The 22,080-nt window shown below is 40.4% G+C and overlaps 1 long non-coding RNA gene across 1 annotated transcript in view; it reads left to right on the top strand.

Moving 5' to 3' along the window:
• The first annotated feature begins 340 nt into the window (after positions 1-340).
• LOC125486132 overlaps positions 341-22,080 on the top strand; it is a 35,655-nt gene continuing 13,915 nt past the window's right edge. The window contains exons 1-2 of the long non-coding RNA XR_007264802.1: positions 341-769; positions 1,666-1,816. This is a non-coding gene — a long non-coding RNA (uncharacterized LOC125486132). The remainder of the gene's footprint in view (positions 770-1,665; positions 1,817-22,080) is intronic.

Genomic DNA, 22,080 nt, shown 5'->3' with positions numbered 1-22,080 from the left:
ACCCCCTTCCCCTCCCCCTTTTCTGATGAAGGGTCTAGGCCCGAAACATCAGCCTCTCTGCTCCTATGATGCTGCTTGGCCTGCTGTGTTCATCCAGCCCTGCACCTTGTTGTCTCAGCTTTATCAGGTGGTTGCATTACATAGAGAAGAAGAATGTGGCACTACCTGTCTTGCTTTGCAAGAACTGACAAGCAAGATTCTGAAGAAATACGATTACTGGGTATATCCATCTCTTACATCTGCAAACAACATAGGTAATTGGCCCCAACTGCCTGTCAGCTATGATTCATTTAAGGTGTGGCATTATCAATTGAGAACATACAGAAACTGTAACCACAACTCTTGAGCTGGATACACATGAACGGCTTACAAAAATGTCAAATCATTTTCTCAGTGTGACATATGGAGAAACTAAGCGTGTAAAATTTGACAGCAGCAGGTCTCTTTCAAATACCACCTTGATTCACCGTCATACAGCAAATTGTACTTCTATCGCGTGATCAGCATAATGAAACATCACAATCGCCCAGTCTAAATTCAGGAATTGTCTTAGAATTTTGTGGTGAACTCTTCCACTCTCCATTTTAAAATTGTTTCTGAAGATGCTAAAACTAAAAAAGAATTGACGTGGTGATAATTGGATGCCAAAGTGATTAAAATCAAATTGGACCAGCCCTGGTGTTATAGCTGTGACAAAAAGATTACAATGGAAACAAAGGGTGCAAGATAAACTGCAACAGATTAAACTAAACAGGAGAAGCTGTAAAATGTAAGTATAGAGCTGTCACGGGACACGAAACATGAACCCTGTTTCTCTCTCTACAGATGCTACCAGATTTGCTGAGTTTCTCCAGCATTCTCTGTGTTTGTTTCAGCTTTCCAGCATCTGCAATTCTTCGTTTTATTAGAGACCAATCTGTTTAGAAATACAGGAGTAAGTGCTGACCAGATTGATCATACTGTTACATATTGCTACTGCTGCTTTTAGTTTGTCTTACTTTAGTTTTGATATAATTTTAAGTATATTTTTCAGTAATCTTTAACCGACCTGTTGAGGCATGTTATGACATGCCTTCCGGGGCAGGCAAAGAAAACTGAGAGGCAACCTTATTGGAATATACAAGACTCTTACAGAACTTGATAGTGTAAGCACAAAAAGCTTGTTTGCTCTTGTGAGAGAGCCTAGAACCAGAGAGCATAATCTCAGAATAAGGGGCTGTACATTTAAGACAGACATGAGGAGGAATTTCTCTCAGAGGGAGTGAATCTGTGGAATTCTTTACCCCAGTGTACTGTCAAGCCTGGGTTATTAAGCATATTCAAGGCTGATAAAGACAGATTTTTAATCAGTAAGGGAATCAAAGATTAGGGGAAAAAGGTAGGAATGTGGAGTTGAGGGTTATCTATCAGCTATGATCTCATTGAATGGTAGAGCAGACTCGATGGGCTGAATGGCCTACTTTTGCTCTTCTGTCTTGTGGTCTAATGATCTTAAAATTTCAGTTAGATATAAAACAATATCTGAATCAGATAAAACTTTATACTGGGTAATATAAAATATTGGATAGTGTACCTCCTCTAAGAATGTTGTTGACGTTGCTGACATCTAACAAAACATCTTACAAAAACTTGTATTTACATACCATTTTCATGCACCGTAACCAGGCCTCATGAAACCACAAAGGATCAGTATGATGAAGGACCTGAGTGGCTGCAACTCTAATGGACAGCTGCCTTTTGTCAGCACAGGATGATACTACGTGAAATGTCTGGAGCTGCAGTAACAGACTGCACCAGAGCTCAGCTTTGACTGAATGTATCCTTTGTTTTACTAGCAGACCTTGGACAATGGCAACACTGTCCTCTTCTCTGTGATTTCTTACCCCTTCGTAACATTTTTGTGCATTCTGCCCCTTCATTCTTGCATTATATAAAACCCAATGATCTTCACGGAAGCAATACAAAGCAAATCTGACACCGAGCCACATAACAGAAGTTAGGGCAGATGGTTGAAAGCTTGGTCAAGGATATAGATTTTACAGATTTTACATCTACAGATGTGATTCTGAAAAAGGGATTGGACTCAAAATGTAAATTCTGTTTCTTTGTCCACCGATGATGACAGACCAGCTGAGTTTCTCCAACTTTCTCTGTATTTGTTGTAGATTTTAAAGCACGGGGCTCAACAGGCCAGAATTAGATGTTCAGATATCTTTGGGGCTTGTGGGGCCAGAGATTACAGAGAGGAAGGGAAGGTTATAATCATATAGGGATTTGAAAACAATGATGAGAATTCTAATGAGACACTACTCAAACGGGATGAGTGAATATTGGTCAGCAAGGAGAAGCATGAAGGATGATTGGAAATTGGTGCGAGTAAAGACACAGGTAGCAGAGTTTTGGATGACCTTAAGTTGATGGAGCTGGCCAGAAGACATTGAATAAATCAGCACTTAAGATAAGAGTAGCAGGTGAACTGAGGCAGGGGTGGCTTTGTACTTTTACAAAGATAGAAATACAGTTCTAGCGATGACACAGATGTGCAGGAGGCCCAAGCCTGGTTAAATATGGCACAGGTTGTGAACAAAATATGAACCAGATTATGAACAGGCTGGCTCAGCTTTGATTGCCAGGGGTAGGATAGAGTCAGTAGCTAGGGGGTAGAATTTGTAGTGAAGACTGAAGAATGGTTTTTGGCGTTCCAATAATTAGTTCAAAGAATTTTCTGCTCATCCAGTGCTGGATGTCAGTTAGACCATTAGATAAATTAGCAATAATGGAGCTATCAAGAAAGCTGCTGGGTGAGGGACGGCGTGATGCGTACTTGCATAAATTGAAATATGATGTGGAGGTGTCAATGTTGGACTGGGATGGACAGAAATCACTCTACACCAGGTTATAGTCCAACAGGTTTATTTGAAAACACAAGCTTTTGGAGCCTCAATCCTTCTTCAGGTGTTAGTGAGAGAGGTGGCATCTGACACAGAATTTAGAAGTAAAAGATTAAAGGGTCACACTACTGATGAGGATGTATTAAACAAATTGAAATAAGACAGGAACTGTTGGAAACTCAGCAGGTCTGGCAGCATCTGTGGAGCAAAGAAAAGAGAGTTAATATTTTGAGTCCAACAAAACTTTTCTTCAGAGTTCCTGCACGGACCTGCTGAGTTTCTCTAGCACTTGCTATTTTTATTTCAGGTCTCCAACATCCTCAGGTACTTTTCTTTTATATAAATTGGTATGTTTTTGGAGCTGAGGCAAATTGTGTAGACAAGAATTAGGAGGATGTCAAGGAGAGATTCTTAGGGAAATCCAGAGGTAATGGTGAGGGAATGGGGAAAAAAAAGCCATTACAGATGACACTCAGCAATAGTTATGTGGATGGAACAAAACAAATGCAGTCCCATCAGCTGGACAACTGGTGAGATATTAGAAGAGAATAATGTGTTCAACTGTATTAAAGGTAGCCAGCAGGTCAAGAATGATGAAGCGGACTTGTTTACCTTTGTCACACTCATAAAGGATGTGAATTGTGACTTTGCTAAGAGTTATGATGGTACTGTGATAGGGGAAGAAACCTGCCTGAAGTTGAAAGATTTAGAGACATTCAAAATCTTGGTAATGACAAGTTCTATTGCTGCTAAGGTGCAATCAACAGAACAAATAGAATGCTAAATAATAACCAAAACAGCAGAACATACGCAATGTGCAACCGGTGTAATATTTAGTCATATTACATCTTGAGCATTATGCTCATTCAAGCCCTGAAGGTAACGCAGAAACGTCGATCTTAACATCAGATGATATAAAACAACTTGTCATTTCAAGTCTTGAAATAAAGTGGATTAAAGAACTCTATACAAAATAGTGAAATTGGTTGATAATGCTAAAGTGTGAGTGGTATTGGAGGAAGCAACTCAGAAGTTACTGAATAAATTGGACAGAATAAATGTGTGGTCAGATTAATGGCAAATTTGATTTGCTGTGACTAAGTACATAGGAAGGACAGTAACCATACTTCAGGAATGGTATTTGAGCAGCAAGATAAAGTGGAAAGATCAACTTAGATCAATCACCCAAAAGCCTCTTCATCTTCATTTTTAAGTGTTAAACTTGACAAATGACACCTTAATGAGGTAGTCAGTAAACTCCTAAAATTCCTTACTTAACACCATCTTCACCACAAAGACTCCAGCAGTTTAAGTGGAAGACCCTCACCACCTCTTGCAGCTTCAAGGGATGAGAAACAAATTTGACCTTAACCAGATCCTCAAGAACAATTTTTTCCAGAGTTATTTATATATTATTTAGAGTATTAGTTGGTGAAACATCATTAATATGAAGATACAGTACTTGTTTTACAAATCATCATATATTTTAATTTCTTTCCCACTCACACAATCACCATATATTTTATTTTCTTTCCCACTCCATTTAATTGAAAGGACAATTCCTAAATTACTGCAAAAGACACTCTTTGGTTTGTCATTTGAAAATTATATAACATCATCAAGATATGAAAAGTTTTCCAAACCACTTCACAGGAATAGTATCATGCAAAATTGAACTGCAAGCTATTTGGAAAGAAAGACTTACATTTATGTAGCAACTTTCACAACCACAGGGCGTTTCTTTCTTTCATTATGGGATGTGGATATTGCTAGCTAGACCACCATTTATTGTTCATCTCTTGAGAAGGTGATGGTGAACTTCTTTCTTCAACCACTGCAGTCCATTGTGGGCTAGGTGCACTCAAAATGCTGCTAGGAGGGGAGCTTTAGTTTTTGACCTTGTAAGAGTGAAGGAATGGTGATGCAGTTCCAAGTCAAGAAGGTGTGTGGTTTAAAGGAGAACTTTCAGGTCATTGCATTTGCTGTCCTTATCCTTCAAGGTGATGGTGCTTTGGAAGTAGCCTTGGTGAGTTGCTGCAGTGCATCCTGTAGATTGTATAGACCTGCTGCCACGCTGTGTCAGAAGTGAAGGGGGTGAATGTTGAAAGCAGTGGATAGGGTGCCAATTTCTTGATATCATGTGGAGTGAGTCAAATTGGCTAAAAACTGGCATCGGTGACACTGAGAACATCAGGAGGGGATATAATGTACTCTGCAGTCAATAACATATTTTTCAATTAATGTTACTATTGTGAAGTAATAAAGACAGCATTCAATTTGTACACAGAAAGCTCCCACAAACAGCAATGTGATGAAACCAGGTAAAATATTGACTGAGGGATAAATATTAACAAGTAGACAAGGGAGATCAATCCAGTCCTTCTCTGAAATGGTGAAATACATTCACTGGAGGGTGCAGATGGGCCTCAGTTTGACATCTGATACAAAAGACAACATCTCAGTATAGCAGCTACTGAGTACTATATTGGAGTGTCAACTGGATTTGTATGCTCAAATCCTGGACTGGGATTTGAATCCAAAATGATCTGACACAGAGGCAAGAATGTTACCAATTGAAGGCTGAATAGGCTGTGGCTATTTTCCCTGGAGCGTCGGAGGCTGAGGGATGACCTTACAGAGGTTATAAAAACATGAGGGGCATGGACAGGGTGAGTAGCCAAAGTCTTTTCCCTGGGGTGGGGGAGTCCAAAACTAGAGGGCATAGGTTTAAGGTGAGAGGGGAAAGATTTAAAAGGGACCCGAGGGGCAACTTTTTCACACAGTGAGTGATGCATGTATGGAACGAACTGCCAGAGGAAGTGGTACAGCGTGGTATAATTACAATATTTAAAAGGCATCTGGATGTGTATATGAATAGGAAGGGTTTAGAGGGATATGGGCCAAATGCTGGCAAATGGGACTAGATTAATTTGGGATATCTGGTCGGCATGGACGAGTTGGACCGAAGGGTCTGTTTCCGTGCTGCACAACTTTATGACCATATGGACACCACCCTACATAAAAAGACACACAGAAAGTCGTCACTTAAAGTTGCATTCTTGAAAAGTGTAACTTTAATTAAAATAACTTCCAGCGTCGGGAGTGGTGAGAGCACAATGCCGGGGGCAGCCGGGATGGTAAGCGTTTTTTTATAAAAACTTACCTCGGGAAGCAGCTGCCTTCTTGCTTTCAGCGTCGGAAGTGGTGAGAGCACGAGCCAGGAAGTGAACTAATATATTCGGGCATTGGCTAAAGTCTCAACGTAAATGGTCTCAATGTGGACTTTACTAGCTTCAAAATCTCCCCATGACCAACCTCATCCCATGACCAACCCTTCCCCTCATCCCCGCCTCCTTGTCCTGTCCATCTTCTCTCCCACTTATCTGCTCCTCCCACCTCACTGGCCAACGCCCACCATTGCCTACCTGCACTCACTATCACCATCCCACCTACCTTCCCCAGCCCCACCCCTCCTCTCTCTATTTATTTCAGAGCCCCCTAGCCCTCCCCCATTTCTGAAGAAGGGTCCCGACCCGAAACGTCAGCTTTCCTGTTCCTCTGATGCTGCCTGGCCTGCTGTGTTCCTCCAGCTCCATACTGTGTTTTATTTGAGACTGAGATGAGTGTTGCAGAGCGATAAGAAAGCATGTCTACAGTCAGTGAGACACAGGTCCATGCGGAGCTGTGAGTTCCCAAAAAAACCCTATTGAAGCCAGAAGTAGTAGCAGATGTGAGTGACAAAATCAAGGTGATATGGCAAAAAGCCAAATTTCATTTTGTCAAATTTTTAAATCACTGCTAGAGTTAAGCATTGTAGAACCTGTCAGGGTACATAACTTCAACACTCTCAACACAAGCAAGCCCAAGTGGCAACCTGAGGCCTGCATGAAGCAGTCGTAACCTTGATCATACACAGTGAAAGTGAACAATCAGATACACCATCGCAGCCGCAGACATACACCCCAACTGGAGAGTCTGCTCCTCAACATCAGGCAGCTGAGTAGGAAGAGGTAAACACACCACCTGCGCAGGACATCAACCATCAGATCCAGAGGTCCACAGCAACCCAACAACCGAGATAGAACAATGACAGGTACCATGACAACCACTAGTGATACAGGATGCCACTCCTTGAGGAAACAACTTCACCCAGGTGAACAGCTAATGACAGCAAGCACGTGTACCATTAAAAGATACACTCATGCGTTGGACACACAAAACAATCTGGATTGTTGATGCCCCTGTTCACCACACATCCTGATTCCTGACCCTCTTAGTCACTGCAGACCCTTGTTCTTGCTGATCTCCATTTCATGGTCTCTGCCACTCCCCTGGCACTGCTAACCTTCGGGTTTGTGGCTTCTGGTGCTCCATGACTACATTGGTTGCTGCAGTCTGTTCATCCCACAGAACCTCTCACTTCCCTCTCTCAAATCCTTAATTTCAAAGGTGTCTGAGGCAGAAAAAGCAACTCTGGTGGGAACCATTTAAAAAGGAGAGGCCGAAACTAGCGGAGACGTTGAACCAAAGGACTGTGTGTTGAGGGAGTGCAAATGCTGCAAACTGAGTGGTTTTCGTAGTGTGACAGAGGGTCAGGAGGTGGGAGAAGTCACTCCAAAATGGTGCCAATCAAGTCACACAGGCCGAAATCGGAGCAAGAATGAAAGGTCTTCAAAATAAAACTGATAATGCTAAATACAAATACGGATCCCATTAACTGACCTTCATGAAAGAAGGACAATTTAGAACAGGGCAACTTAAAATGGAAACTTACTGTATTAGAACAGATGGCCAATAGTTTATTCAATGAGTAAATTTTATGGAGAAATGATAGAGGAGAGGACAGGAGACAGATATGGGAAGTAGTGTATGAACTAGACAGATGAAGGTACTGCTGCGATAGTAGAATAATTGAAACTGGGCTATACAAGATGCCTGAATTGAGGGGCGTGGAGGTCTCACAAGGCTGAAGAAGGTGACAGAGAGTGTGAGGGAATGGATTTGAAAATAAAGCCAAGCAATCTCGAGTTGCCAAACCAGGAACCAGTGTAGGTCAGCAGCACAAATGTGTGGCATGAGTGGGACTTGTGTGGGGCAGGACACAAGGAGCAGAGTTTCACTTTTATGTAGGGTTGAAGATGAGAACCTTGAGTGGGACACTGTGGGTAGTCAAACCTAGAAACAACAAAGCACAGATGCATGAAAAATATTTACAGAGATTGACCTACCTATATTTTCTAATTATTTATTAACTTGAAGCTATATTAGGGAGAGTACAGCAAGTTACTGAACAGTCTGTTCACCTCTGGAATCTGGATTTCAATTCATCTTGAACTAAGGTTCCTCAATTTGCTCACTATCAGAGCCCTGCATGGACAATCTCAACTTGGACCAATGGTATAAAATCAGCTGAATTAACAGTTTCACTCTGAGGAGTTACAGGAATGACTGGGTTGGGAACCTGAAAATGCAGTACTAAAGGCATTAAGCTCTGAGTATGAAGAATAAGCCACTTGTTGAGATATTGCATTATTCTCTGTCTAACAATGCAGTTTTTGAGCTCAGAGATATCATTGCATTAGGAGAATATTCCATTCTGTACTGCTAGTGGTTCTCAACTTGATGAGTGCAAATTGGTCAATAAAAAGAAACCCTTGTATAACACTCACTGATATTTACTTTTATGACTTGTTCCTTGTACAGAATATTATCACAGTATAAACAAGTCACAAATCATTGAAAGCAGCAGGGCAGGTTGAGAAGGTGGTTAATAAATTGTGTATTAACTTTGCTCCACAGTTATAAACATAAGATTAAAACTGTACCTCCTGTTCATCTGTATAAAAATCGAGCATTGCCAACAAGTCACTTGGAACAACAAATATAGCATGAAATATTATTTTCATAAAAGCATAGAGTGGCTACAGCACAGGCAAGGACACCTAGCCCATGTCTCTGTTCTGGCACTTTGCAAGAGCCACCCACCTAATCCACAGCCGTGCAATTCTTTGCTCCTCAGATAATTGTCCAATTATCTTTTAAAAACCACAACTGAATCTGCCACCACCCCACGCTAAGGCAATGCATTCCAAACCTTAAAAACTCCCTTCAGGAAGAAAAGATTTTCCTCTTGTCACTATTGCCTCTTTTGCTACTCACCCTAAACCAGTGCCCGGCACTTCTCATACTCCCTGCTAACAAGATTGTTTCTCCCTACCTATTGTATCCAGACCCCTCTTGATTTAAAACAAATACTTTTTAATCTTCTCTTCTGACAGAGAACAGCCCCACCTTCTCCACCCATCCATGTTCCTCATTCCTGGAGCCATTTCTAAGAACTTTTCTGTACCCTCTCCAAAGCCATACAAATCCTTCTTAAAGTTTGGCATCCAGAATATTCCAGCTGAACCAAATCAGTGATCTATACAGATTTAACCTAATTTCCTTGCTTTTGGGTTCTTACAAAGATAGGAGCCCACATGCTTTATTCACCACTTTCTCAAGTTGACCTTCCTCCTTCAATGATTTGTTCACTAGCCCTGGTCCCTCTGCCTGTAACTGCTTTATAATTGTAGCCCTTAAGTTGTATTGCCTTTCTTCAGACTTCTCACCAAAATTTATCACTTCACAATTTTCTGCATTAAATTTCATCTGCCACTCATCTGCTGTAATTCCACCACCAACCTGTCTATGTCCTCCTCTCCATTCTCAATATTTCCAGGTTTCATTTCATTCATAGATTAGGAAATTGTGCCCTGCACACCCAAATCTAGATCAATAATATATACCAACAAAACTAATAGTCCAAAATGGGCCTCTAGTTTCCAATGTATTCCTCCATCCAACCTGAAAAATAACTGTTCACTGGTACTGTTTCCTGACACTCAGCCTTCTTTTTTTTCCAACTTCCATCCCTACTTAAAATCCTCTTGCTAGGACAAGAGTCCTTGTGTTACAAGGTCCCGCTGTTAACTTGTCTAAGTGGCCTCTTCTGTTGTATGAGCCAAGCAGAGTGTCAGTACTTCAGGTGTAGTACCAAGAACTGAATTGGCTCTGCCACACTCTATTATAGTCAGGGCCACCAACATTTTTTCACTTGCAGCAGAAGACTATGGGGATAAACAGCTGACAGGAATTGTACAGGCATCAAGGGAAAGATCAGCTTCATTCCTACTACCTCCAAATTCAGCCCGGTCACACTGCAGTGACACAGCACACCATTTCACAATCTGGCCAAAACCTCAAAACCTCGTCTTCTCACAGACTGTGATAGCTCACAACTGTACACTGGACAGCAAGTATCCCACTGCCTGAATTAACCCAAAAACATTGTTACAGAATCCCAGATTCCTCTCAAGCGGTCAGTGCATGGCTTTCCACTGCAGAAATGTTGTGTGGCTACTGGCACTGGTGTTATACCAGGTAACCTTTTACAATTGACGCCACATTCCCTTCTCACATTGTGAGATGTCAGAATGGGCCCAGGCTAATTTGGATAAAGCTGACAGGATACACATTCATTTCCTATTGTGGTTCAATCCTTAGCATTGATAAATAAATGTCAAGGTTGGGTGAAATCATCCCTTATCATGCAAATAATGGAAATGTGTTTGAAAAGATAAGCTTTATTCGTAATATACCTAAAAATAATCTTCTCTACTGAATTTATCTCTGTTCTATTCCAAATTGATCATTACATAAAAATGCAATTATATACAACTTCTCGCTGTTGAGCATGTTAAGTACATCAATTCATTACAGTGTGGAAGAAGGCCATTCCGCTAATTGAGTCCACACCAACCCTCTGAACAGCATCCCACCCAGACCCCACCCCACCCTATCCCTGTAACCCTGTATTCCTCATGGCTAATCCACCTAACCTACACATCCCTGGACACTATGGGCAATTTAACGAGCCCAATCCACCTAATTTGCACATCTTTGGACTCTGGAAGGAAACCAGAGTAGCTGGAGGAAATCCACGCAGACACGGGAGAATGTGCAAACTCCACACAGTCTGCAACAGAGTCGATAGACAACTCTTTACATTAGAAGACCAACAAGTTTTGGACAGACCATTGAGTGTCTTTCAATAAGTTGATGGTCCTCCAGGTGCAGTTGATGTTCGTCTCAGAGTGTTTCCTGGGGACCACAGAGTCCTGTGTCATGGAGCTGCTCGGAACGAACCTCAACAAAATCACTGCAACCCTTTCCAGAACTTCTCTGCAAAGGCATATTCTAGAAGGAAATGTCTCTTTGCCACCACAGCCATCTTGAGGGCAGGATACGGTGGCATAGAGAGTCTGGATGTGCACGATTAATCTGTCAGGAGGTACCACTGTATTTACTTAAAGTTAGTTGTTGTACATAATTGAGTATTCACTTTATCTTCCAAATTTCTCTCTCCCTTTTTTTGTAAAGAGCACCACCAGCACACCATAATTATGGTCTGTTCTATCTAAGGATGCCTCTCATGGTGCTCTCATGACTTAGTATGAGGTGAAGCAAGTTCAGAGACCAGAAACAGGATGAACAGATACAATTCAGTCCCAGTTTTAGTGATTCACGGTGTACTTATTTTTGTATCTGATTTTTAATTTTTTTATTTATAGTTCAATAGCAAGGCCAACAGAAATAGAAGTGGTTAGACATTAACAGTTTATCTGCAGTGTGTTTAAAAGGTGGAAATGCAAAACTGATGTGCAAGAAATAACGCAATTAGCAGGAAGGTGTAATTATAGTGTGATGTTTATATAGACATACCATCATAAAGGTGCACGCAGGAATTTATAATACGTTAGGTTAACACAAAAATATGATAACTGGAAGTAAAATTTTATACACATGGACTACATGACTTTTCTTTTTAAAAATCCTCAACCAGACACTGCGCATGCCACAAACAGATGCCCACTGTTGCTAAGTTTTAATGATTGTAACATGTGTAGTACTCTGCTGCTTCAACGTGTCCCATTGACATTGGAGTTCACATACATGCCCCATTTTTATCTCTACATGCCAGAGGCTAGGGTTTAAAATGATAGCCATTTCCTTCCATAGTCCAAAGACGTGCAGGTTAGGTGGATTGGCCATGCTAAAATCATTTGTGCAGACCCCCTCCACAATTTCCAATCCCAGATTGCTAGGAGTGGCAAGGCCACCCACCACAGGAGAAAGGTGACCTCGTAGATTGTCAAGTGTTCAGGAAATATGAAAAAAATTCCAGGAAAGAAGAGGTATTCACATAACGTCTTTCATGGCCTCGAGCCTTCCATGGCTCTTCATAACCAACGTTCTTTTGAAGTGTAGCCACTGTATACTACACAATATGTAAATTCTGACTGCCAATTCAGTGCACAGTATGGTATCACAGGCAGCAAAGAACGAATGATCATGCAAACTGTTTTAGGAATGCTGCTTGAGGGATAAATATTATTGAGAGAACTGGGGCAAACTCAATTATTTTTATTTGAAAAGTGGCAGCTCTCTAACATGCCTTTGAGAAAGCAGAAGGGGCCTTGGCTTAACTTCTTATTTGGGACATGGCATCTCCAAAAATGAGACATTGAAGTGTCATCTAGATTGTGTGCCCAAATCTCTGAAGGGGGGGCCTTAATCCATAATCTTCCAACTAGGAGGCAAGAACGCTAACAAATGAGCCACCATTAACTCCACATTTAGTCTGATTTACAGATACATGAAGAGACGTTTAAGTGTCTGTTCCTCATCCATGAGCCCAGCTCAATGTATGGTCTCTGGCTTTCCCAATTTTGAGCCATCACAGGTAAGTCCAGCATTGTTCCCATCCAGTGTCCACACAACACTTACCAGCAGCAGCTAATTGGGCAGTGATCAGGAATGGGAAAACTGCCAAATTGTTTTCTCTGCCTTTTGAACAATACTCATGAGCTTTCTGAAATATAATTGCATGACTTTCTTTCTCCCACTGTAATCTGATAGTTCACCAAATGTTCAACCTTTCGTTGTGGTGGGAGAACTGTGACAGCTGTTGTCACTCTCAGATAAAGTGATATACAGGCAGATGGATAACGCCATTGAGATAATGAGTCACTCCAGATCTCACAAATTTAAAAAAAAGATTGAAATTTAGCTAATAAAGTCCTTTCATGCAGTCTCTGCTGAGGCACACAGTCTTGGCTGAAAAGGTCATTTGGAAGGAAACCAAATAAAATTCTTAATAGAGGATTATAAAGCGAGAAGCAGTGAGACAATTGTGATGCACTTATCTTGCTCAGTAAAGGAAATGAACAAAGGTTATGAAAAGAGCACAGTTAATTAGCGCAATTCATGTGTTGGGAGATAATTGGTACCACAAAAGTTACCTTATGGTTGGTGGCTTGGTTTATAGTGGAACCTTTTGATAGCTGTGATAGAACTCAGTATTGGTTTGAAATTTTGGCTTTTAAAAGCTTTTAAAAATTGAACATCAATTTAAGAGTGTCTCTGATGTTGTTGAATGTTCTAGTGTTGCATTTCTTGGTCCTTTGTGTCAATCAACAATATTTGATACCAATTACAAAATAATTACGTTTCAGCAAAAGGCTTGGCATAAGTAGCAGTTTGGTTTAATATTTTCTGATTCCACCATTATTTTCTATGTGACTGCTTCTGCTCTGTTGGTATTGAGGCATTTAGGAGAGATGTAGGAAACATTGTTTCAGCGAAGGGGTGTTTTGGACTGACTGTGTTTTCCCCAAGTGTGTTATAGCAGACCTTTTATATGGTATACCTCAGAGTAAGAATCATATGAGATACATTGACAGCTGAAGTGCCTTCTTACTATTTGGCTGTATACGATGAAATCTGGTATGTTCAGGAGTAACAGGAGAATGACAGTATGAGTTTATGGAGAATAATGGAAGAACCACCATTGAACATACCGGAGATCTCAACAATGACTTGTATTTGCATACTTGTGACACTTTAACTTAGTAAAACATCTTAACTAATTTCTCAGGAGCATTATCAGATAAAGCCATGTCCAGCTCTATAAAATGAAGTTAGATGAAGGGTAGGGTAGATTGTAAAGTGCATTTAAAGGAGGAGAAAAAGGTAGAAAGAAAAAGTTTAATGAGAGAATTACAAGTTTAGGGCAAGGGGTTTTCACACTGTGTGTTGAAACCCCTGATGGGATCTCAGAGGTCACATGTGGAGTCATGAGCAATGCCTCTTCAGATCAGGAATGGCAGCTATGGAGACTATTCTGGAAGCTCTGGGAGAACAACCCTGAATCAATCCCACCAAACAATATGGGGAAGATAGTAAGCACTATAAGCTCTGTAGGAACATACAGAGGGATCTTAGGGTCCAAGTCCATACCTCCCTGAAACAGGCAACACAAGTGGATAAGGTGGTAAAGAAAGCATATGCATGTTTGCCTTCATTGGTTGGGTCTTTGAGTATAAATTTAGTAAATCATGTTGCAGTTGTATAAGGCCACATTTGATGTATTCTGCACAGTTGTAGTTTGCCTGTGAAAGGAAGGTTGTGGAGGCTTTGGAGAGGGTGCAGAACAAGTTTACCAAAACCTTGCCTGGATTAGAGTGTATTAGCTATAAGGAGAGGTTGGGCAAACTTCGATTGTTTTCACTGGAGCATCGGAAGCTGAAGCGGTCCTGATGGAAGTATAAGAAATTATGAGAGGCATGATTAGGGTGGATAGTCTGAGTCATAGAATCAGTAGAATCATAGAATCCCTACAGTGTGGAAGCAGGCCATTCGGCCCATCGAGTCTACACCAAACCTCTGAACAGAATCCCACCCAGACCCATGCCCCCTACCCTATCCCTGTAACCCTGCATTTCCTGTGGCTAATCCACCCAACCTGCACATCCCTGGACACAATGGGCAATTTAGCATGGCCAAGCCACCTAACCCGCACATCTTTGGACTGTGGGAGGAAACCGGAGCACCTGGGGGAAACCCACGCAGACATGGGGAGAATGTGCAAACTCCACCCAGACAATCACCTGAGGTTGGAATTGTCTGGTGATGTGAGACAGCAGTACCTAACCACTGAGCCACCATACCACCCCACAAGTCTCTTTCTGACGGTGAAAATGTCTAATACTAGGGGGCATAGATTTAAGGTGAGAGGGGAAAAGTTTAAAGGAGGTGTGTGAGGAAAGTTTTTTACACAGAGGGTCGTAGGTGCCTGGAACATGCTGCCCGGGGAAGTGATAGAAGCAGATATGATAGCAAGAGGCATTTAGACAGATGCATGAACAGGTTGAGCTTGAAGGGGTAGGGACCATGTGCAAGTAGATGGGATTAGTTTAGAATAGCATCATGGTCAGCACTGACATGGTGGGTCAAAGGGTTTGTCCCTATGTTGTACTGCTCTATGTTCTATGAATGGAGGAACAGGCTCGAGAGGTCAAATAGCTTACTCCTGCTCTTACTTTTTATGTTTCTATGAATGGCAAGAGGAGCCCAAGAGAGCAGGGTGCAAGAAAATTCCAGTCAGGGCAGTAAGGAGGTAGTAATCTATCAAGTATTTTTCACCCTTCTCTGATTTCTTCCTTGGCAGTAGAAGCCTGTCAAAATCCAGGATCATGTGATTTTACTTCCTTCCACGACCAAAAAGGAATTCTTGTTCAAAGTAGAACTAAGAAAGCTGGATTTGCTAGTTCAGTCTCTGAACATGCTACAAATTCACCTAGGTTCTAAACAAATGAAAATACTTTGTGGAACTTAGAAATCTATCATTTATCTGAGAAAATATCGACAATTTTTCCTAGAAAAGAGACAGCTGTGGGGTGGATGCCTTTAAAAATCTAAGTGTTTGAAGGGTAGACCACAGAAGATGGTTCTGCTAACTGAGAAGTCCAACACAGGGCACAAATATACAATAGTCACAAGTAAGTCTAATAACGAATTTGGTAGAAATGTCTTTAAATAAAGAGAGAATAGAATGTGCAATGTACTACTATGTAGAGTAACTGAGGCATATCTCACAGCTGTTTCTAAAGGGAAGTTACTTGAGGGAGAAAGGATTGCAATCTGTCCTCTTGTTTTTCTGAGAATAAAAGAATCAGGTAGATTTATATTGCTGAAACTCCAACCAAAAGATATATGCTTCAGTTGACCTTTGAATCCCAAACTCTTCAAAGGGCAAATTTTCAACTAATTAGGCAAGTCATTAGATGGTGTCATGTAAAAGGAGAAGATCATCCTTCCCAACCAGGAGGAGAGGCTGAGAGAGACCAATGTACCCTGCAGGAACTTACCTCCACTTTATCACATCTGGCAAAGAATCAATCATAACTGGGAAGACATCTGTTGGCCAGATGGCGATACTATCTCATTCTCCAAGGTTAAAGAGCTAGTGTATTGATCGACAGTAGCTAAAGCTTAGCAGCATAAGAAATAAAATCTGATGGGCAACAAATTCATTCTTAGGCATTTTAGATAATCAGAAATTCAAATACTAGTGATTTGATGAAAGACACCTTTGCAAAATTAAATTTAACTAGATACTGAAATTATATATAAGAAGTGGACTTCTTTTTTAATCATTAAGTTCTAATTAACCTCCTCTGAATTTGGCGACATTCATGCATATGTCAAAATCAAGGGCATGTTTGGTAGCTTACTGTATTGTAAGAAAGGAAATAGAAAAGATGAAAAGAAATAAGGATTAATGCCTGTGAAATATAAATCATATCATGTCGTGTAGTTGTTTTTCATTTCTGAGCTTTTTTCAAAAATAGTCCAGACGATTAAAATGGAAGTGTCTTCTGTTTATACTACAGACATCACTAATGAGCAATTTCATTCAGGTTTCCAGCAGGTATGGGCTACTAACTCAATAACTACATGTACCAATACAGTCAGGTATTGTACTGTAATGGTTACGTGACAGGACTAATAATATAGAAGATATCAGATTTATGTAAGACCCACATTATTCACTAACGTCCTTTACAGAAAGAAGCTTGCTGTTTTACCTAATCTGGATAATGTGTAACTAAATTGCCACACCTACATTGTTAACTCTTAACTACCTCCAAAGCCAATCACTTGGGCAGCTTTGGGCAAGTGATAAATGCCAGACTTGCAGGTAACAGTTATATCCAAAGACTGAATAAAAAAAACCTGTGAGGGCCCATATGGCACAGAGGTAGAGACAGGAGACAAGTCCCACCCGCTCCAGAGATGCAATGATATTTCTGAAGAGGGTTATGAGAAAATATAAAAAGAAAACAGGAAATTAGCTATTCCATTCAGGAACTTATGGGAAAGGCCGATGGGCACAGTGTGAGTAGCATATTCTGGAGGGCAGAGTAATAATAGTGTACTGGATTCATTGAGACTGGCCTGGCCAGATCCAGTGCTTACAGATAGCATAATGTTGATTTATTTGGAAATTGTTCTGACATGGTGGCTCACCCATATATAGTCCATATCAGGCTTCTGTTCTTTAGGTAATCAAAGTATTCCATTTCCCAGATCTAGTAATCTTCCCACAAATTAACACAAAATTAATAAAATAGTCAATCCTTATACCATGAAAGATATATTATTTATATGGACATTTGGACAGTTTCTTGCAAAGCTGCTCATGCAAGACTGTTGTTTCAAGTTGAAGCCCATTGAATTCAGGGTAGGCAGTTGATCTGGTTAGGACTTTGAATGATCAGAAAGAAACAGAGGATAAGGATAATGAGTGGAGACTCAAATTGGCAGGATGTAGCTTGTGGTTTCCCACAAGGATCTGTGTTGGCGTCTGAACTAATCATTGGTACAGTACTTAGTAATGACATAAATAACAAGATATAAAGTTATAATTTTAAGTTTGCCAATGCTACAAATATAGGTGATATTGTAAGTATTAAATTACAAAAATATTGATAGATTGAGGGAACGGACAAAACTTGCACTTGACTGGCACCACATTCACTTGCTCCACTATCACCGATGTTCAGTAGCAGCAGTGTGTACCATTGTAAGCACTGCAGAAATTCACGAAAGATCCTTAGACAGCACTGTCCAAACCCACGACTAGTACCATCTAGAAGGACAAGGGTATAAAATACATGGGAAAACCATCACCACATGTAACTTCCCCTCCAAAGCACTCACCGTCCTGACTTGAAAAATCTATCACCATTTCTAGGTCAAAATCTTGGAATTCCCTTCCTAACAGCATTGTGAGCCTATTTACTGCACATGGACTGCAATGGTTCAAGAAAGCAGATCACCACAACGTTCTCAAGGGAATTGTGGATGGGCAATAAATGCTGGCCTAGCCAGTAATGTCCAGATTCCAGGACAGAACTGGAAAATCTGGCAAGTGTGGTCACACTGAACATAACATGGTAGCAGAGGATGGCTGTCTTCAGTCAGAAAACTAAAATCCTAGAGGTTATGGTGGGAAGTGTTATAAAGCAAGTGGAATCTCTCAGGCATGATTACCCACTGATGTTCTTGGAATCACAGCCATGTGGTAGAATTAAATGCCTTTGAGGCATGGTTAAATTTTTGATAGATTATAGAAAACAGATAGTCACCCCATGGAAAAATACATTATGGGCTTTGATTTATTGTACGAAAGAGTAACAATATTCAATTTGGGGATCGATCCCTGAATTGGTACTGGATTTTAAATTGTGTTAAGATTTCTGCTGTTTTTTTAGACTCAAGACTGTAGCTGGTGTTTGCTTCTTGAGGTGGATACCCTGGTGGATCAGATACCAGTAGTCCTTAAAATGTTCCTGGTGAAACTGCCATTTCATTCAATCTTCGTGGAACAAGTGAGAGGCTATGTGGTGATACAAAGGATAGAAGACAGAATTCAAATGTTGAAATAGTTCAAAAACTACACAAGGCGCGACAGGGAGAGGATTAAGAGAGGCAGAATGGGGATAAGGCATCTTAGCCAATCTTAAGACAAAACTGAAACAGAAGTAAGATTCAAATGAAATCCAGTAATGCCCAAAGAACAGTAAAAAGATGTTTCAGGTGTAACTCAAACTATTGTTATGTGATGAACAAAGCAAAATGTCAGGGTCTTGGAAATGACTAAGAGAAGTGTGAGGAACAGGATGAAGATAATGAATTTTAACAAATGATTACTGGGCATTAGAAATTTTATTTACACAGTGAATGTGTTAGTCACCAACTCCTTGAACTGTGCAGTTCCAGATAGTTCTTGCACATCAGCTATACGAGGGGCAGATTCACAGAAGAATGAGAAATAATGGAAGATTAAAGAGAATGAAAGAACTGCTCATTTTTGGTTTGGTGATGGCAACACGTGGAAGTCAGGCAGATCAATGCCATGTAAAATAGCTGAAGTAAGCTATTTTTGTAAGCACTGATGTAGTATCTAGACTGATAACTATGCTTTTATATGAAAAAAGGGACATATTAATTTGACATGGAGTATGATAAGGTAATTATTTTTGAAAAGTTGATGGACTTGTAGTTTGCCCAGTCAGGATACTGTAATATCCCTTCTATGAAATCTAATATTTCTAACCAGTGTTAGTCAAGTGTTAATACCTTCAAGTGATAAGTGCCAGAGAGGGGGGCTAAAAACAAATAGTCTGAACTGCAGCAGTCTAAATGGTGTAGCTACACTCACAATATGTTGGCTTACATAATAAATAAAGTTAATCTGGAATGACTTTAAATCAATAATCATATTTAGAGATTGAATTTAAATTAATTCAGTTAAATTGTGTTGTGTCATGCCAGAAAAGTGCTGTTATATTTAAAAGGACAGAAGAAGTGAGAAGCTTGATTGGCCAGTTGAACTCGTTATGTACTCTAACTAGACAAGTTGCTAGACGTGCTTAGATGTGTTGAATTTAGTACTGTGATAAAACACCCTAAAGACTGGAACATTTGAACAATAAACTAAACAGTAACTGAAAACTAGATAAATGCACAATAAGCTAACACCCTTAGGTAATCTGAAGAATATTAAGTCAATCATGCTTAGTGAAGCTTTACAGATATGATCTAACCAACCTAGTCATATATGTTATTATACACCTCTGGAGCAGGTGGGACTTGAACTCAGGACTCCTGGGCTCAGAGGTAGGGACAGTACTGCTGTGCCCCAAGAGCTCCCAGTGAAGGTTTATTTACCATTATTCCTGGTCTAGTGCAGTTGGATACATTTTTTCTGATGGACAAGAATGGGAAATATCATTCTTTAGCTTGGAAATTTAAGAAATTGAAAATAACTTTTATATTTATTTTGGCTGCTGACACACTGGTTCTTATGGAGGTGATGAGTATGGGATTCTGTTTATCAAATCGTTCAAGTGAGAGTTAGTACAATGCACGTAAGGAAGATTGTATACTCATCGAATGCTACATTGATAGTTATTCCTTATAGGGTAATGCACAATCTACAAGTGAGAAAAGAAGATGGATTGACCTTGCTGGCTTGAATTAAATGCTGGGAGACAAAGGAAATCTTGAAAGTTAAATGGCTGGATATAAGTCATTAACTTTAGAAATATTTTCAAACAGAAATACGTGTACTAGATAGTAGGAACTGCAGATGCTGGAGAATCCGAGACAACAAGGTGCAGGGCTGGATGAACACAGCAGGCCAAGCAGCATCATAGGAGCAGGAAGGCTGACGTTTCGGGCCTAGACCCTTCATTAGAAAACTTCTTCTTTCATGCTGGGCATGATTCCAACCTGAGGTTTCTCCCTGATTCCCATTGACTATCGCTCCACCAGGGCTTCTTAATGAAGGGTCTAGGCCCGAAACATCAGCCTTTCTGCTCCTATGATGCTGCTTGGCCTGCTGTGTTCATCCAGCTCTGCACCTTGTTGTCTATGTGTACTAGGTAATTGTTAGGGATTCTAGAGGACAGGCTTGTAGCAGTGTGACGTTTTGCAGAGAAAACTGAGGTTTTTGACTCAATTTGTTTTGAAATTTTAGCGATACATCTAATTTTTTTTTGAAGACAAAGAAGAAAATCTGCAAATTGTATTTAATTATGTGCAGGAAATGGGTACCAAATGGGTATTCAATTGTGTTCCTATAAAAAGGAACAGACTGAAACAGTGGTTACTGGTTGAGGAGGCACATGCTTGGAAAGTTTATCTCTAAATAAATAAATATTTATGAGTGTGCAAAGAGTGCTCTAGTCTACCTTTCACCAACTAACTTCCTGGTTTATACCAATATCTCTGCCAACACATGAAACCACAGACACAATAATATGAATCTAACAAGGCTGCATATCAGACTATCATTTTGGGCATGAATGGGCTGAGGGGTTTCTGGCCTCATGCTTCCTCTGTACAGGCTGGTGAACTGGTTTTGATATCCCTAGTACTCACACACTTACCCAAACAAATTAGGAAGGCAGCAACCTCCAAGCAAATATCAAGTTTTGTGCTGTTTTGCTCTATCATGCAACTTCTACCCATAACATTTCCCAAAACTAAAACAGTTCAGACTTAACATATTGTTCTAATGGTGTGTTATTTATTGCATTGTTTTAAAAGGAAAGAGAACACAAGGGATCTCACATGATCTCTGGTGAACCTTTTCTCCAAATTATTGTTAGGATTACATTAACTCATCACAGGAATATTGAAACCAATTGCAGTGAAGCTATGATTTCAATATAGCCAGCATGGATGAGAACAGAGCCTGTGTAGATTAGTACTACACTATACGGTGCACTTACAAAAAATACTGGTGACTCAAATCCAGACACAGGGCTAGATTTTGGCTACAAAGGTGAATAGCCTGAACTGGGCAATTTTTCTGACTCATTCAACGCATCTCTGCTAAAAAAATAGTATTTATTTCAGTTGTCTTAAAAGTTGTTAGGCCTTCTAGTCCTCACACCTCTCAAATCCCCACCCACTCTGCCATGACTCCCTCATTCCTTCCATTCAAATCAGCCATTACCTTATCAAATGGCATCACTGGCTTGAAGACTCAAGTGGCTTTCTTCTGCTCATAATTTGTATGCCAACTCACGCTTACAGTCACCCCCTCATGGCCCCCGTACATTCCATGCCAACCCATGCCACTCACCACCGTATGATCCCTCATACTATCCATATTAATGGTAACCCATGCTCCCCATTCAACTACCTCACACTCACCACACCACCTCATAGCCACTTACCCAGCATCCACTATAAGCAGATGTTGGGGTCCATGTGGAGAGGAAATAAAAAA

The sequence above is a fragment of the Rhincodon typus genome, chromosome 26 (assembly GCF_021869965.1).
Source record: "Rhincodon typus isolate 14 chromosome 26, sRhiTyp1.1, whole genome shotgun sequence".
Lineage (NCBI taxonomy): Eukaryota > Metazoa > Chordata > Chondrichthyes > Orectolobiformes > Rhincodontidae > Rhincodon > Rhincodon typus.
This window is presented reverse-complemented; position numbering and strand designations above follow the sequence as displayed.